Source organism: Thalassophryne amazonica, chromosome 5, assembly GCF_902500255.1.
Source record: "Thalassophryne amazonica chromosome 5, fThaAma1.1, whole genome shotgun sequence".
NCBI classification, from domain to species: Eukaryota; Metazoa; Chordata; class Actinopteri; order Batrachoidiformes; family Batrachoididae; genus Thalassophryne; species Thalassophryne amazonica.
The window spans coordinates 78223325-78241262 of record NC_047107.1 but is presented as its reverse complement, the minus strand read 5'-3'; the positions used below and the strand labels follow the sequence as shown (position 1 = coordinate 78241262).

At 43.8% G+C, this 17938-nt stretch overlaps 1 protein-coding gene across 1 annotated transcript in view; it reads left to right on the top strand.

Moving 5' to 3' along the window:
• The first annotated feature begins 1102 nt into the window (after positions 1-1102).
• LOC117510765 (MAP kinase-activated protein kinase 5-like) overlaps positions 1103-17938 on the top strand; it is a 38189-nt gene continuing 21353 nt past the window's right edge. Inside the window, exon 1 of the mRNA XM_034170605.1 lies at positions 1103-2067. The gene's annotated coding sequence lies outside the window, so the exon portion shown is untranslated. The remainder of the gene's footprint in view (positions 2068-17938) is intronic.

Below are 17938 nucleotides of genomic sequence, written 5' to 3'. Positions count from 1 at the left end.
TTCTTTGAAATTCAGTGGTGTCTGTATTTCACAAAGTAAGGCTGCACCACAACGCAAAATTAACTTACAGAGTGCAGCACACACAAGAAGCTGTGCAACACAGTTCTTTTTCAAGGCTTTTAGTTCTCCAGCCCCAGTCAAAAGCCTAACAAGGTACTTTAAGACCCTGGAATGACCTGGAACTTTATTTTCCTGGACTTGAAAAAAATGTTCATCGTTGTAACAAATATTAAAGCAAAAATCCGCACAGCCTAAGTGCTCCCATGCAAAAAATAAATAAATAATAATAAAAATAAATAAATATTTTTGCTTTAATATTTGTCTCACCGTGATCCAGCACGTCGTTTTACACATCTTGGATGTGCGTGTCTTTTTGATTCATCTTTGTAACAAACCAGGTGAGGGAAGCAGAGGAAATTAAAGTGATATCCCGTGTGTGTGTGTGTGTGTGTGTGTGTGTGTGTGTGTGTGTGTGTGTGTGTGAGAGAGAGAGAGAGAAATAAATTCAAATGAACAATCCAAACTTGTTTCTTTACTAAATTATAAATTTATACATTTATCTATATGCATACCATATGACTTTGTTAAAGAGCATAAGACAAAAGTCTTTCAGCAGGAAAGTACGTATTTTTAATGTGTGACAGCTTCCTGTATCGTAACTGAATTTCTGCTGTTTCTAACAAACCAAACCGTGGAAAAATGGGGAACATTCGGAGAATTACGAGTTATTATAGTTGGGGATACACCTTCCTCAGTACAAATAAATGCACTGGGGGCGCAATAAGGACCCAGCCAAGATGGCGGCCGGCTGATACGTCAGCTCCAGTAGGCAGTGGCAGTCCATGAGGCGTCTACGTATATAATGTCTATGTGTGAGATCGTCACTCACTCGCTCGTCCCACACTCAAATTAGGCCCTTTCGAGGACCCCAGAGTGTGGCCCGATGAGATCAGTGGTGTGGCTTTTTCGAACAGATTTTAAAGCAAACTTAAAAACAGTTACTTTAAAATGACGATGGACTGAAAATAAGTATCTTTAATAATACACAAAAACTCACCTTCTGTCAGAGCTGACAAATCTTCTCAATAGTTTTCATCAGGCGTTCCACCAAGACACCTTTTGCGTAGTTCATTGAGTCGAAGAGGCTTTATGGGGTTAGCAAAGTACTTTGTTCACATTTGAAACTATTCTTTATTATCCTTTTCACTAGTGAACAACATTATACCGTTTTCAGTGGTAACGTGTATTACATCAGATAAAAGAAGAATGTTTCATATAAAGGAACAATGTTACTATACGCCATCTACTGCTGGTTGACACCAGAGCAGGCTTGCTAATGCATTAGCAACTTCGACGGTGTTTGTACTTCGGAACACGGATTTTTTTTTTCTTTTTTTGGGACACGATGTGCCGCTCATTCGGTCCTCACACTGCTGACCGGCGTCTCTGTCCGATGTTCTGTTAATCTACACGAGCTTTGCTGTGTAACCGTGTGCTTTAATCGGGGATGAGGCGGCGTCGGTTTACTTGGTAGCAAACAGTGTGAAGGCAAGTTAGCCATTCCTTAGTAAATTACAAACATTATCAGTGCAAGTTGTCTAAAAATATACGTCTTGTCAAAGATTCAGCACCCCTCCAAAAGCGGCGAGCTTCACCGCGGTGGATCTGGTGTCTTGCGGCTTTTACTGGTCACGCGACTCTGAGTTTGGAACTATAGATGGTCTCTACGGTGAACTCCAGAGTGCTTCTAGAACACGTCAGGCACAGAACCGGGCTGATAGAACATATCACACCGGTCGGGTGGCTTCAGGTCAACTTCTTCAAGAAAGCTGGACTGAAGCTGATCACTGCCAGATATCAAATTGCTCGAATGGCCGTGTTTTGTTATCAGTAGCATAAAAGCGTTTGTGGCGGAACTAAGAATTTGGTCCAGGCTTGCGAGACTGAAGGTCCAACAAAAGCGGTGTTGGTTTACAGTCAACTGTCGTGAGCTCGGAGAGATAAGCTTGATCTCTTTTCAGCGTAACATCATGTCTGAGGATAACAGCATTGACAAGTTCAATCAAGGTAAGTACGAAACAAATTACCCTTGTTTCTGCAAGTCTACATCTGAGAGGTAATGGTTGTGTGTTTGATCTGAAAGACCTTTGTTTTAGGTCCTCTGCTTAATCAGAGACTTTGAGCTTGTGAAATGAGTCATTGATTGCACACATTGGCCATTTGTGTCTGACATTATAACTACAACCCCTGGCAAAAAATTATGGAATCACCGCCTACGGAGGATGTTCATTCAGTTGTTTTAATTTGTAGAAAAAAAGCAGATCACAGACATGACACAAAACTAAAGTTATTTCAAATGGCAACTTTCTGGCTTAAGAACACTATAAGAAATCAAGAAAAAAAATTGTGGCAGTCAGTAATGGTTACTTTTTACCAAGCAGAGGGAAAAAAAAAAATATGGAATCACTCAATTCTGAGGAATAAATTATGGAATCACCCTGTAAATTTCATCCCCAAAATTAACACTGCATCAAATCAGATCTGTTTGTTAGTCTGCATCTAAAAACGAGTGATCACACTTTGCAGAGCTGTTGCACCAAGTGGACTGACATGAATCATGGCTCCAACACGAGAGATGTCAATTGAAACAAAGGAGAGGATTATCAAACTCTTAAAAGAGGGTAAATCATCACGCAATGTTGCAAAAGATGTTGGTTGTTCACAGTCAGCTGTGTCTAAACTCTGGACCAAGTACAAACAACATGGGAAGGTTGTTAAAGGCAAACATACTGGTAGACCAAGGAAGACATTGAAGTGTCAACACAGAAAACTTAAAGCAGTATGTCTCAAAAATCGAAAATGCACAACAAAACAAATGAGGAACGAATGGGAGGAAACTGGAGTCAACGTCTGTGACCGAACTGTAAGAAACCGCCTAAAGGAAATGGGATTTACATACACAAAAGCTAAACGAAAGCCATCATAACACCTAAACAGAAAAAAACAAGGTTACAATGGGCTAAGGAAAAGCAATCGTGGACTGTGGATGACTGGATGAAAGTCATATTCAATGATGAATCTCGAATCTGCATTGGGCAAGGTGATGATGCTGGAACTTTTGTTTGGTGCCGTTCCAATGAGATTTATAAAGATGACTGCCTGAAGAGTACATGTAAATTTCCACAGTCATTGATGATATGGGGCTGCATGTCAGGTAAAGGCACTGGGGAGATGGCTGTCATTACATCATTAATAAATGCACAAGTTTACGTTGATATTTTGGACACTTTTCTTATCCCATCAATTGAAAGGATGTTTGGGGATGATGAAATCATTTTTCAAGATGATAATGCAAAAACTGTGAAAACATTCCTTGCAAAAAGACACATAGGGTAAATGTCATGGCCTGCAAATAGTCCGGATCTTAATCCAATTGAAAATCTTTGGTGGAAGTTGAAGAAAATGGTCCATGACAAGGTTCCAACCTGCAAAGCTGATCTGGCAACAGCAATCAGAGAAAGTTAGAGCCAGATTGATGAAGAGTACTGTTTGTCACTCATTAAGTCCATGCCTCAGAGACTGCAAGCTGTTATAAAAAGCCAGAGGTGGTGCAACAAAATACTAGTGTGTGTTGGAGGCGTTGTTTTCATGATTCCATAATTTTTTCCTCAGAATTGAGTGATTCCATATTTTTTTCCCTCTGCTTGGTCTAAAAAAGTAACCGTTACTGACTGCCACAATTTTTTTTCCTGATTTCTTATAGTGTCTCTTAAAGCTAGAAATTGGCCATTTGAAATGACTTTAGTATTGTGTCATGTCTGTGATCTGCTTTTTTTTCTACAAAATTAAACAACTGAATGAACATCCTCTGAGGCCGGTGATTCCATAATTTTTGCCAGGGGTTGTAACTGTGACTGCGATGGTTTAGTGGTTAAAGCATTGGGCTTGAGACCAGAGGATCCTCTATCAAATCCGAGCCTGACCGGATAATCACTAAGGGCCCTTGGGCAAGGCCCTTAATCCCCTAGTTGGTGTGTAGTGAGTACCTTGTATGGCAGCACCCTCACATCCAGGTGAATGTGAGGCATTATTTGTAAAGTGCTTTGAGTGTCTGATGCAGATGGAAAAGTGCTATATAAATGCAGTCCATTTAGTGATCAAAGTTACGATCATATGTAAGTTTTGTGGCATTGGCCACTTAGAGTTCACTTAGTTATGTTGTATTGCCAGTTAGCATTTGATCATTAACCAGTAACGGTTCCTACATCTCTGCTCTGGAGTGTGTTTTTGGCCTGTTCCCCTCGATGTGTCATTGCCTGTGGGCCATCTGTGTCAGCAGTAAAACGTGATCTGTGGTCCCAGCTCTGCTTTCACAGCTCGGTCAGAATGTACTTTGGGACTGCATGGCTGAGAGTCACAACACACACACACACACACACACACACACACACACACGCAAACATGGATTTCACCTGTACCAAAAAAACATTAGCAGGTTCTTTGGCTAACTTTGGTGTCATGAGTAAGGGTCACTTCTGCCTGTTCCGTATATGGCAGTAAGGCCAAGATCCTCTTACTGCCACTGTTAGGTAGTAGTGTCTGCCCGTGACACTTGAGTGGAATAAAAAAAAAAAAACGTGATTATTGAAAGAGTGTAGTTGTGTTACATAAGCAAACAAATGTTTAGTAACATGTAGGCTATTTAATAAATAAAAAATTAGAAGTCAGTTACATGTTTTCAGTTGATGCCACAGCTGTCACTCTGCTGCCACTGAGGTGCCACAGAAGTCGCCAGAGAGATTATCCTGTCTCTTGATGAGTGGCTTGTTCCTGTTCTAAGCAGAAGACATAGCCTTCTTCAGTAGAAGAGTAGATTAATTATTACATTAATCAAATTGTTGCAGCTCTAGCCAAGGCAGATAGGACTAATCTTTGCAATGTTTTATCAACATTGCAGAGTCATAGCTTTACAACTAACTTTACAATAATTATGAGCACTTTCATGTTAAAAGATACCCAAAATGTGTCACAGGGGGGCAAAATAAAGTGTATCCTATTTAGAAGATGCCTTTGAGCCAAAGAGCAAGAATGTTTTTGAAATGCCTATTTTGAAGACATTTATAAAATCATATGCAGCAGATTCGGGTCTAAAATTGATTTCAAGATTATATCGAGACTTTCAAGAGATTAAAAAAGTAAACACAAATTACATCAAGCAAAAATGGAAAGGGAATCAATAATGTAATAATAAATCATATCTGGTTAGAACACTGCGCTTTTCAGTGGAAAATCACTAGTTCAAAACTCTTGGAGAAGTTTGGGTGGAAAAGCATGTAGATACTTTATCACTCCAGCACAAAGTTCACACTACTCTGGTTCTTCTAATTGTTGGATAAATTGGGGTGCACATGGAGTAAAAATGTACCATTTGTGCTGGTCATGCCCATCCTTACAATTTTTTTTGGAATTTGGTTCAAATTGAATTGAAAGCAATGTTAAATTTTCAGACAACCTTAGGCTGGGACAAATTATTATTTTTTTTTTATATATTCTGTAGATGGATAAAGGCACAAAATGTCTGTTTGGAATGTTTAGTTTAGCAGCATGGAAATGTATTACTAGGAAATGGTTTAAGTCTTCATCTCTAAATCTGGATGACTGGCACAATCTCGTGTATGCAATATTTGTCATGGAACGCATTTCATTTTATAAGAGACTTCAAAAGGACAAGTTTGACAGAATCTGGGAGAAATGGAGAACTTTGCCTCGACGGCCGGAATTTGTATAATCCTCTGTATTACTGGAATGGTAATTGTATTATGTACACCTCTTGTTCCTTAATTCTTCTGTTTGTTCTTTTTTTTTTCTTTTTGTATGCATAATGAAAAAAATTGAGAAAAAAAAAAGAAGATGCCTTTGGACTCTGATGCATTCATCTATCCAAAATCCCTTCTGAATCTGGCTCCACACTTTAGTGTCTTGGAGGGGACAAAATTTCTAATGAAGAGAAGTCACGTTTTGCAACATGCACAACACTGTTGCAACATTGTATCAAATTTGAACCCTTTTAAATATAGCTCAGGCATTTTGTAAGGTAACTAAAAAGGAATACATTTGGTGTGGTTTTACCTTTGTTTTTTGGAACCTTGTATTGGAGGGGACATTTTTTAAAATTAAATTTCCAAGTATCCCAGGATGATTAAAAGTACATTGGTTGAAAAAATATCTCCACCAGCATAATAAATGAACGAGATAGTTTTGGTAGTTGCCAAAGAAGGTATATATATTTCTGTGTAGGCTCTCAGGTGTCCAGGTGGTTTCCATAGTAGAGAAGTTTGAATCTTCGACTGGACTGGGTTGCTTGACGTGAGGACGTTTCGCTTCAAATCACAGAAACTTCCTCTGCTAAAATTCTTGCTCTGGTAGTCTGACTTCTGTCTTGACTCTTGTAGAGAAGAATAAACCAGAAGCCAACAAAAGCTGGAGTTTTTAACCTAACCAGACCCCTCCTACCGAGAGGCCGACTGCTATAGGCTAGTGACTAAACAATAACTCTAATTAGCACCTATTGTGCTCTAGTTAGCACTCTCCTAATGATGGGATGGAAGCCTCCCCTGATGGCTCCCTTGATGACTCTCCTGATGACGTGACTGACTCATTACCATGAACAAAAGACTGAAACTGCTTTGACCTGAGTACCCCATTGTAAACAGGGGACAAAGCGTGTCTGAGACCTGCCCCCCAGTTAAGGCTGGGTTTCAACTGTTTTACAAAGAATGCTTCCTTGACACCTCTCTCAAACCATTTCTTCTCTCTGGCTAAGATTTTAACTTCCTTGTCCTCAAACTTGTGGTTAGTGTTTTCAGGTGGAGATGAACTGCAGACTGAGGTCAGACTACCAGAGCAAGAATTTTAGCTGAGGAAGCTTCTGTGATTTGAAGCGAAACGTCCTCACGGCAAGCAACCCAGTCCAGTCGAAGATTCAAGCTTCTCTAATATATATATATATATATATATATATATATAAACATAGTCCTGCCCTTTATAATTCGATAACAATCCAAGTTGAAATATACAGTTTTTGTTTTTTTTTGTCACACAAATTTACCCACAAAACAGGCACATTTCCAGCCATAACCTTTTAACAAATTGTGATCAAGTGGCAACACTTGAGCTTGCATTTTGACCCTGTTGTGAAAGTCATTCTTCTTGAAGTTCCTTGACTGGGCACTTGAGGCTGGCTCTAAAACAGAACAAATTCCCTTAGAAACCCATTTTAAAACATCCAACTTTAGAGCAGAAATAAACATGCTTACAGCCTGGTACAAAAAAACTGTTTTAGTCTCTATAGATAGTTCCCTCCTCTATGACACCTGTATGGGGGGAGGTGTTTTTTTCCCCAAAGTTCTTAGTTTACAACATTTTAATTAATAAAATTGTATGTAATTATAGGTTTGAGGCTTTGAGTAACAGTGACTGTGTCCATTGACGACGACTCTTGTAGTCTCCCACCAAAATGGAGCTACTCACTTTTGTGTCTGTCTGGAATATTTTATTACAAATGCCTGGAATAATGCAGCTTGTTGTACAGTGAAACATCCTGACAGATTATCTAAGACGTCCCTGTCGGAATATTGTGCAGATTGAAATTCTTGTCTTATTTAATATTGTATGCTAATGGTGATAGCACTTCAGCAGCTGTTGGTAGGTCCACTTAATGCATGATTACTGAGGAAATATGCGTTGTATAACTTTTACTGTCCACACCAAAGTAAACCATTACGAGAACCACCATGTATTCCCAAAAATATGAATTCATAAACAGCCAAACCAGGTTAGCTGTTAGCTACTGGTTTGGACTCAGAAAAAGGGGCGTGTTCAGGCTTTTTTCAGCACACACGGAGTCACCCACAGTCCACCCCTTTAAGAGTTAATGAGTTCATTCTGAATCAGTGCAGACGGGACTCTCAACATGGTGACGCCCAGAAAAGGGGGTCATTTCGGCTGTTACGGGTCTCTATAGAAAACCAATGGGTGACGTCACGCAGGCTCTGTCCAGTATATATACAGTCTATGATCATGATAGAACTTTAGAATCGGCATGATTATTCACCATGTGAACCAGCGCCCGGGTTCATAAAGCAGTGTAATCTTGTTTAGTCAAATAAACTCACTTAGTTGACTAATTTTTTGATGTTAGTTGTTGCACAAAGCGCTTAGTTTGCTAAAGTTTCCCGTTACCCGACTAAAGTTTTTAGCCTGGTACAGAGAAGGCTAACCTTATTTTATTTGACAAAACGTCAGTGTCTTACCTCTAAAAATGGCAGCTATCATGCACAACCCCAATTCCAATGAAGTTGGGATGTTGTGTAAAGTGTAATTTAAAACAGAATACAGTGATCTGCAAATCCTCTTCAATCTATATTCAATTGAATACACCAAAATACAAGATATTTAATGTTCAAACTGATAAACTATTGTTTTTGTGCAAATATTTGCTCATTTTGGAATGGATGCGCGCAACACATTTCAAAAAAGCAGGGACAGTCGTATGTTTATCACCGTGTTACAGCACCTTTCCTTCTGACAACACTCAATAAGCGTTTGGGAACTGAGGACACTAATTGTTGAAGCTTTGTAGGTGGAATTCTTTCCCATTCTTGCTTGATGTACGAGTTCAGTTGTTCAACTGTCCGTGGTCTCTGTTGTATTTTGTGCTTCATAATGCACCACACATTTTCAGTGGGCAACAGGTCTAGACTGCAGGCAGGCCAGTCTAGTATCCGCACACTTTTACTACGGAGCCATGCTGTTGTAACACGTGCAGAATGTGACTTGGCATTGTCTTGCTGAAATAAGCAGGGATGTCCCTGAAACAGATGTTGCTTGGATGGCAGCATGTGTTGCTCAAAACCTGGATGTACCTTTCAGCATTGATGGTGCCATCACAGATGTGTACGTTGCCCATGCCATGGGCACTCCCACACCCCCATGCCATCACAGATGCTGGCTTTTGAACTTTGCGCTGGTAACAATCTGGATGGTCTTTTTCCTCTTTTGTCCGGAGGACACAACGTCCATGATTTCCAAAAACAATTTGAAATGTGGACTCATCAGACCACAGCAAACTTTTCCACTTTGCGTCTGTCCATTTCACATGAGCTCGGGCCCAGAGAAGGCGGCGGCGTTTCTGGATGTTGTTGATGTATGGCTTTCGCTTTGCATGGTAGAGATTTAACTTGCACTTGTAGATGTAGCGACGAACGGTGTTAACTGACAATGGTTTTCTGAAGTGTTCCTGAGCCCACACAGTAAGATCCTTTACACAATGATGTCGGTTTTTAATGCAGTGCCGCCTGATGGGTCAAAGGTCATGGGCATTCAGTGTTGGTGTTCGGCCTTGCCGCTTCTGTGTAGAAAGTTCTCCAGATTCTCTGAATCTTCTGATTATATTATGGACTGATGGAATTCCTAAATTCCTTGCAATTGAACATTGAGAAACATTGTTCTTAAACTGTTGGACTATTTTTTCACGCAGTTGTTCACAAAGTGGTGATCCTCGCCCCATCTTTGCTTGTGAACGGCTGAGCCTTTTGGGGATGCTCCTTTTGTACCCAATCATAACACTTACCTGTTTGTAATTAATCTGTTCACCTGTGGAATTTCCAAACAGGTGTTCTTTGAGAATTCATCTTTTGTTGCTCCTGTCCCAGCTTTTTTGAAACATGTTGCAGGCATCCATTTCAAAATGAGCAAATATTTTCACAAAAAAAGTCTATCAGTTTCAACATTAAATATCTTGTCTTTGTGATGTATTCAGTTGAATATAGGTTGAAGAGGATTTGCAAATCATTGTATTCTGTTTTTATTTACATTTCACACAACATCCCAACTTCATTGGAATTAAAGGTTATACTACTACTTGATGGACCATTCAAGAGCACCCATACATGGCTTGTATTCCTTAAAAAGTAGAGCTTCCTCCGCTTTTTGCCGTGGTTGCAGCAGACGACTGTCATGATGTGTTTGTGACAGTTCTCTCACGAGCCACCGGGCGTCGCTGTTACGCTGAGCAACGTTGTGTGCACAAAAAGGCTTGACAAAAGTATAGAAGAAGAAACTGAAGTGTGAAACTGCTGGGCTAAGCACTAAGTACATTGTTCTGCTGTTCTTATGGGTCTGTAAATGTTAATAAAGCCAGTTAACGAAACAAAGGGTGGATAATTCCTGACAACAACCAACCCAGAAGTAAACAAAACTGTCTTGAATTGGAGCTGTCTCTCAGCAACAATCAATCAATCAATCAATTTTTTTATATAGCGCCAAATCACAACAAACAGTTGCCCCAAGGCGCTTTATATTGTAAGGTAAGGCCATACAATAATTGTCAAAACGACCCCCTGTGAGCAAGCACTTGGCTACAGTGGGAAGGAAAAACTCCCTTTTAACAGGAAGAATCCTCCAGCAGAACCAGGCTCACGGAGGGGCAGTCTTCTGCTGGGACTGGTTGGGGCTGAGGGAGAGAACCAGGAAAAAGACATGCTGTGGAGGGGAGCAGAGATCGATCACTAATGATTAAATGCAGAGTGGTGCATACAGAGCAAAAAGAGAAAGAAAAATGCATCATGGGAACCCCCCAGCAGTCTAAATCTATAGCAGCATAACTAAGGGATGGTTCAGGGTCACCTGATCCAGCCCTAACTATAAGCTTTAGCAAAAAGGAAAGTTTTAAGCCTAATCTTAAAAGTAGAGAGGGTGTCTGTGTCCCTGATCTGAATTGGGAGCTGGTTCCACAGGAGAGGAGCCTGAAAGCTGAAGGCTCTGCCTCCCATTCTACTCTTACAAACCCTAGGAACTACAAGTAAGCCTGCAGTCTGAGAGCGAAGCGCTCTATTGGGGTGATATGGTACTACGAGGTCCCTAAGATAAGATGGGACCTGATTATTCAAAACCTTATAAGTAAGAAGAAGAATTTTAAATTCTATTCTAGAATTAACAGGAAGCCAATGAAGAGAGGCCAATATGGGTGAGATATGCTCTCTCCTTCTAGTCCCTGTCAGTACTCTAGCTGCAGCATTTTGAATTAACTGAAGGCTTTTTAGGGAACTTTTAGGACAACCTGATAATAATGAATTACAATAGTCCAGCCTAGAGGAAATAAATGCATGAATTAGTTTTTCAGCATCACTCTGAGATAAGATCTTTCTGATTTTAGAGATATTGCGTAAATTCAAAAAAGCAGTCCTACATATTTGTTTAATATGCGCTTTGAATGACATATCCTGATCAAAAATGACTCCAAGATTTCTCACAGTATTACTAGAGCTCAGGGTAATGCCATCCAGAGTAAGGATCTGGTTAGACACCATGTTTCTAAGATTTGTGGGGCCAAGTACAATAACTTCAGTTTTATCTGAGTTTAAAAGCAGGAAATTAGAGGTCATCCATGTCTTTATGTCTGTAAGACAATCCTGCAGTTTAGCTAATTGGTGTGTGTCCTCTGGCTTCATGGATAGATAAAGCTGGGTATCATCTGCGTAACAATGAAAATTTAAGCAATACCGTCTAATAATACTGCCTAAGGGAAGCATGTATAAAGTGAATAAAATTGGTCCTAGCACAGAACCTTGTGGAACTCCATAATTAACTTTAGTCTGTGAAGAAGATTCCCCATTTACATGAACACTGGGCTAGGGGTGGGCCGAGACATTCACGTGGGACACACCCACATTGCCACACGACTCCCAGTTATGATCCTTTATGAGGTCTCAACCCTGAAGGCCCCAGCACTGGTGGACACGGGCTCTGAGGGGAATCTGCTGGACAGCAGATGGGCCAGGGAGATAGGGCTCCCTCTGGTGGCGCTTACCTCGCCTGTGCAGGTTCGGGCACTAGATGGCTCCCTACTCCCTCCGATCACGCATAAGACACCACCTGTAACTCTGGTGGTGTCAGGAAATCACCGGGAGGTGATCGAGTTTTTTGTGACTCAGGCCACCTCCCGTGTGGTTTTAGGATTTCCCTGGATGTTGAAACACAATCCCCGGATTGATTGGCCGTCCGTGGTAGTGGTTCAGTGGAGCGAGACCTGCCATCGGGTGTGTCTAGGTTCCTCGGTTCCTCCCGGCTCCCAAGCTAAGGAGGAGGTCAGAGTCCCGCCCAATCTGGGGACGGTGCCGGTGGAGTACCACGACCTTGTCGACGTGTTCAGCAAGGATCTGGCGCTCACACTTCCCCCCAACCGTCCGTATGATTGTGCCATTGATTTGGTTTCGGGCAGCGAGTTTCCGTCCAGTAGGCTGTACAACCTCTCCCGGCCTGAGCGCGAATCAATGGAGACCTACATCCGGGACTCATTAGCTGCCGGGTTGATCCGGAATTCCACCTCCCTGATGGGCGCAGGTTTCTTTTTTGTGGGCAAAAAAGACGGCGGACTTCGTCCATGCATTGATTATAGGGGGCTGAACGAGATCACGGTTCGCAACCGATACCCGTTGCCCCTGTTGGATTCGGTGTTCACACCCCTGCATGGAGCCCAAATCTTCACCAAGCTCGATCTTAGAAATGCGTATCATCTGGTTCGGATCCGGAAGGGAGACGAGTGGAAAACGGCATTTAACACCCCCTTAGGTCACTTTGAGTACCTGGTCATGCCGTTCGGCCTCACAAACGCCCCCACGACGTTCCAAGCATTAGTTAATGATGTCTTGCGGGATTTCCTGCACCGGTTTGTCTTCGTATATCTAGACGATATACTCATCTTTTCTCCGGATCCTGAGACTCATGTCCGGCATGTACGTCAGGTCCTGCAGCGGTTGTTGGAGAACCGGCTGTTTGTGAAGGGCGAGAAGTGAGAGTTCCACCGCACCTCTTTGTCCTTCCTGGGGTTCATCATCTCCTCCAACTCCGTCGCTCCTGATCCGGCCAAGGTTGCGGCGGTGAGAGACTGGCCCCAACCCACAAGCCGTAGGAAGTTGCAACAGTTCCTAGGCTTTGCTAATTTCTACAGGAGGTTCATTAAGGGCTACAGTCAGGTAGTTAGCCCCCTGACAGCCCTGACCTCACCAAAAGTCCCCTTCACCTGGTCGGATCGGTGCGATGCCGCATTCAAGGAGTTGAAACGGCGCTTCTCGTCTGCACCTGTTCTGGTGCAGCCCGATCCTAGTCGCCAGTTAGTGGTTGAAGTGGACACCTCGGACTCAGGGATAGGAGCTGTGCTGTCCCAGAGTGGGAAGACCGATAAGGTCCTTCACCCGTGTGCCTATTTTTCCCGCAGGTTGACCCCGGCTGAACGGAACTATGACGTCGGCAACCAAGAGCTCCTTGCGGTGAAAGAGGCTCTTGAAGAGTGGAGACACCTGTTGGAGGGAACGTCCGTGCCATTCACGGTTTTCACTGACCACCGGAACCTGGAATATATCAGGACCGCCAAGCGGCTGAATCCCAGGCAAGCCCGCTGGTCACTGTTCTTCGGCCGTTTTGACTTCCGCATCACCTACCGGCCCGGGACCAAGAACCAGAAATCGGATGCCTTGTCCCGGGTACATGAAGACGAGGTCAAAACGGAGTTGTCGGATCCACCGGAACCCATCATCCCGGAGTCCACTATCGTGGCCACCCTCACCTGGGACGTAGAGAGAACCGTCCGGGAGGCCCTGGCACGAAGCCCGGACCCCGGGACTGGACCAAAGAACAGACTTTACGTCCCACCAGAAGCACGGGCTGCAGTCCTGGACTTCTGTCACGGCTCTAAGCTCTCCTGTCATCCAGGGGTGCGAAGAACCGTGGCAGTTGTCCGGCAGCGCTTCTGGTGGGCATCCCTGGAGGCCGACGTCCGGGACTATATCCAGGCCTGTACCACCTGCGCCAGGGGCAAGGCCGACCATCGCAAGGCTCCGGGACTGCTACAGCCGCTGCCCGTGCCTCATCGCCCCTGGTCCCACATCAGCCTGGATTTTGTCACGGGCCTCCCGCCGTCCCAGGGAAACACCGTCATCCTCACGATAGTGGACCGATTCTCCAAGGCGGCCCACTTCGTGGCCCTCCCGAAGCTCCCAATGGCCCAGGAGACAGCGGACCTCCTGGTCCACCACGTCGTCCGCCTGCATGGAATACCATCAGACATCGTCTCCGATCGCGGTCCCCAGTTCTCCTCGCACGTCTGGAGGAGCTTCTGCCGGGAACTGGGGGCCACGGTCAGTCTCTCATCCGGGTATCACCCCCAGACCAACGGGCAAGCAGAGCGGGCTAATCAAGAAATGGAGCAAACACTACGTTGTGTGACAGCCGCGCACCCGGCGGCCTGGAGTACTCATCTGGCCTGGATCGAGTACGCCCACAACAGTCAAGTGTCATCAGCCACCGGCCTCTCCCCCTTTGAGGTGTGTTTGGGGTATCAGCCCCCACTATTGAGCCCCCGGATGAGGGCGAAGACCCATGCAGACCGGCGGCGGACCCCGGCCCCTACGTATCGCCCCGGGCAGGAAGTGTGGTTGTCCACCAAGGACATTCTACTGCAAGTGGCCTCCCCAAAACTGCAAGATAGATACATAGGTCCGTTTAAGATTCTCAAGGTCATCAATCCCTCCGCAGTGAGGCTTCGGCTTCCAGCCTCACTGCGGATCCATCCGGTATTTCATGTGTCAAAGATCAAGCCCCATCACACCTCGCCCCTCTGTGCACCCGGTCCGGCACCACCTCCTGCCCGGATCATCGATGGCGAGCCGGCTTGGACAGTGCGCCGGCTGTTGGACGTCTGACGGATGGGCCGGGGCTTTCAATATCTGGTGGACTGGGAGGGGTACGGTCCAGAAGAACGCTCCTGGGTGAAGAGGAGCTTCATCCTGGATCCGGCCCTCCTGGCCGACTTTTACCGTCGCCACCCGGACAAACCCGGTCGGGCGCCAGGGGGCGCCCGTTGAGGGGGGGGTCCTGTTGTGTGGGCCGCTGAAGAGGAGGTACTGCTGGCCCACCATCACCAGTGGGCACCCTGCCTGGAGTGCGGGCTCCAGGCACCAGAGGGCGCCGCCGCCTCACAGGAGCAGCCAAGGTGACAGCTGTCACCCATCACCTGAGACAGCTGACAGCAATCATCAGTGGGGTATATCAGCAGGACGGCATCTCCACCTCATTGCCGAGATATCGTTTCTACCTATGAGGTAACGTATCAAAGCTGACGGAGTGTATCCTTTTGGATTAGTGCATAGCTTGTGGATTACTGTTCCAACGAGAGGTGGAGGTAACTTCCCTGCTGTTCGGAGTCTTGGGTGCAAACGCGCCCCCATCTAACTGTTCTTTGTTCCTCGCCAGCAGTACCAGGTCCGACACGCGGAGGCAGTGGCCACCTGGGAGTTCGGGACTTGGCGGCTCTAGTATTTCCGGGGTCCTGTGGCGGAGGAAGCCGTGTGGTTCGGGTCTTACCTTGGAGAGGCGTCTCCTATCTTCGAGCCTGCCCACACGACACTTTTGTGAATTGACTGTTGTCCATTTCGTGATTGGTTGTATTCGTTGTGCACGTTCACAACAGTAAAGCCTTGTTATTTGACTTTCTCCATTGTCCTTTCATTTGCGCCCCCTGTTGTGGGTCCGTGTACTGACACTTTCCCAACAAACAAATTGTAATCTATTAGACAAATATGATTCAAACCACCGCAACGCAGTGCCTTTAATACCTATGGCATGCTCTAATCTCTGTAATAAAATTTTATGGTCAACAGTATCAAAAGCAGCACTGAGGTCTAATAGAACAAGCACAGAGATGAGTCCACTGTCCGAGGCCGTAAGAAGATCATTTGTAACCTTCACTAATGCTGTTTCTGTACTATGATGAATTCTAAAACCTGACTGAAACTCTTCAAATAGACCATTCCTCTGCAGATGATCAGTTAGCTGTTTTACAACTACCCTTTCAAGAATTTTTGAGCGAAAAGGAAGGTTGGAGATTGGCCTATAATTAGCTAAGATAGCTGGGTCAAGTGATGGCTTTTTAAGTAATGGTTTAATTACTGCCACCTTAAAAGCCTGTGGTACATAGCCAACTAACAAAGATAGATTGATCATATTTAAGATCGAAGCATTAAATAATGGTAGGGCTTCCTTGAGCAGCCTGGTAGGAATGGGGTCTAATAAACATGTTGATGGTTTGGATGAAGTAACTAATGAAAATAACTCAGACAGAACAATCGGAGAGAAAGAGTCTAACCAAGAACCGGCATCACTGAAAGCAGCCAAAGATAACGATACGTCTTTGGGATGGTTATGAGTAATTTTTTCTCTAATAGTTAAAATTTTGTTAGCAAAGAAAGTCATGAAGTCATTACTAGTTAAAGTTAATGGAATACTCAGCTCAATAGAGCTCTGACTCTTTGTCAGCCTGGCTACAGTGCTGAAAAGAAACCTGGGGTTGTTCTTATTTTCTTCAATTAGTGATGAGTAGAAAGATGTCCTAGCTTTACGGAGGGCTTTTTTATAGAGCAACAGACTCTTTTTCCAGGCTAAGTGAAGATCTTCTAAATTAGTGAGACGCCATTTCCTCTCCAACTTACGGGTTATCTGCTTTAAGCTACGAGTTTGTGAGTTATACCATGGAGTCAGGCACTTCTGATTTAAAGCTCTCTTTTTCAGAGGAGCTACAGCATCCAAAGTTGTCTTCAATGAGGATGTAAAACTATTGACGAGATACTCTATCTCACAGAGTTTAGGTAGCTACTCTGCACTGTGTTGGTATATGGCATTAGAGAACATAAAGAAGGAATCATATCCTTAAACCTAGTTACAGCGCTTTCTGAAAGACTTCTAGTGTAATGAAACTTATTCCCCACTGCTGGGTAGTCCATCAGAGTAAATGTAAATGTTATTAAGAAATGATCAGACAGAAGGGAGTTTTCAGGGAATACTGTTAAGTCTTCTATTTCCATATCATAAGTCAGAACAAGATCTAAGATATGATTAAAGTGGTGGGTGGACTCATTTACTTTTTGAGCAAAGCCAATAGAGTCTAATAATAGATTAAATGCAGTGTTGAGGCTGTCATTCTCAGCATCTGTGTGGATGTTAAAATCGCCCACTATAATTATCTTATCTGAGTTAAGCACTAAATCAGACAAAAGGTCTGAAAATTCACAGAGAAACTCACAGTAACGACCAGGTGGACGATAGATAATAACAAATAAAACTGGTTTTTGGGACTTCCAATTTGGATGGACAAGACTAAGAGTCAAGCTTTCAAATGAATTAAAGCTCTGTCTGGGTTTTTGATTAATTAATAAGCTGGAATGGAAGATTGCTGCTAATCCTCCGCCCCGGCCCGTGCTACGAGCATTCTGACAGTTAGTGTGACTCGGGGGTGTTGACTCATTTAAACTAACATATTCATCCTGCTGTAACCAGGTTTCTGTAAGGCAGAATAAATCAATATGTTGATCAATTATTATATCATTTACCAACAGGGACTTAGAAGAGAGAGACCTAATGTTTAATAGACCACATTTAACTGTTTTAGTCTGTGGTGCAGTTGAAGGTGCTATATTATTTTTTCTTTTTGAATTTTTATGCTTAAATAGATTTTTGCTGGTTATTGGTAGTCTGGGAGCAGGCACCGTCTCTACGGGGATGGGGTAATGAGGGGATGGCAGGGGGAGAGAAGCTGCAGAGAGGTGTGTAACACTACAACTCTGCTTCCTGGTCCCAACCCTGGATAGTCACGGTTTTGAGGATTTAAGAAAATTGTCCAGATTTCTAGAAATGAGAGCTGCTCCATCCAAAGTGGGATGGATGCCGTCTCTCCTAACAAGACCAGGTTTTCCCCAGAAGCTTTGCCAATTATCTATGAAGCCCACCTCATTTTTTGGACACCACTCAGACAGCCAGCAATTCAAGGAGAACATGCGGCTAAACATGTCACTCCCTGTCTGATTGGGGAGGGGCCCAGAGAAAACTA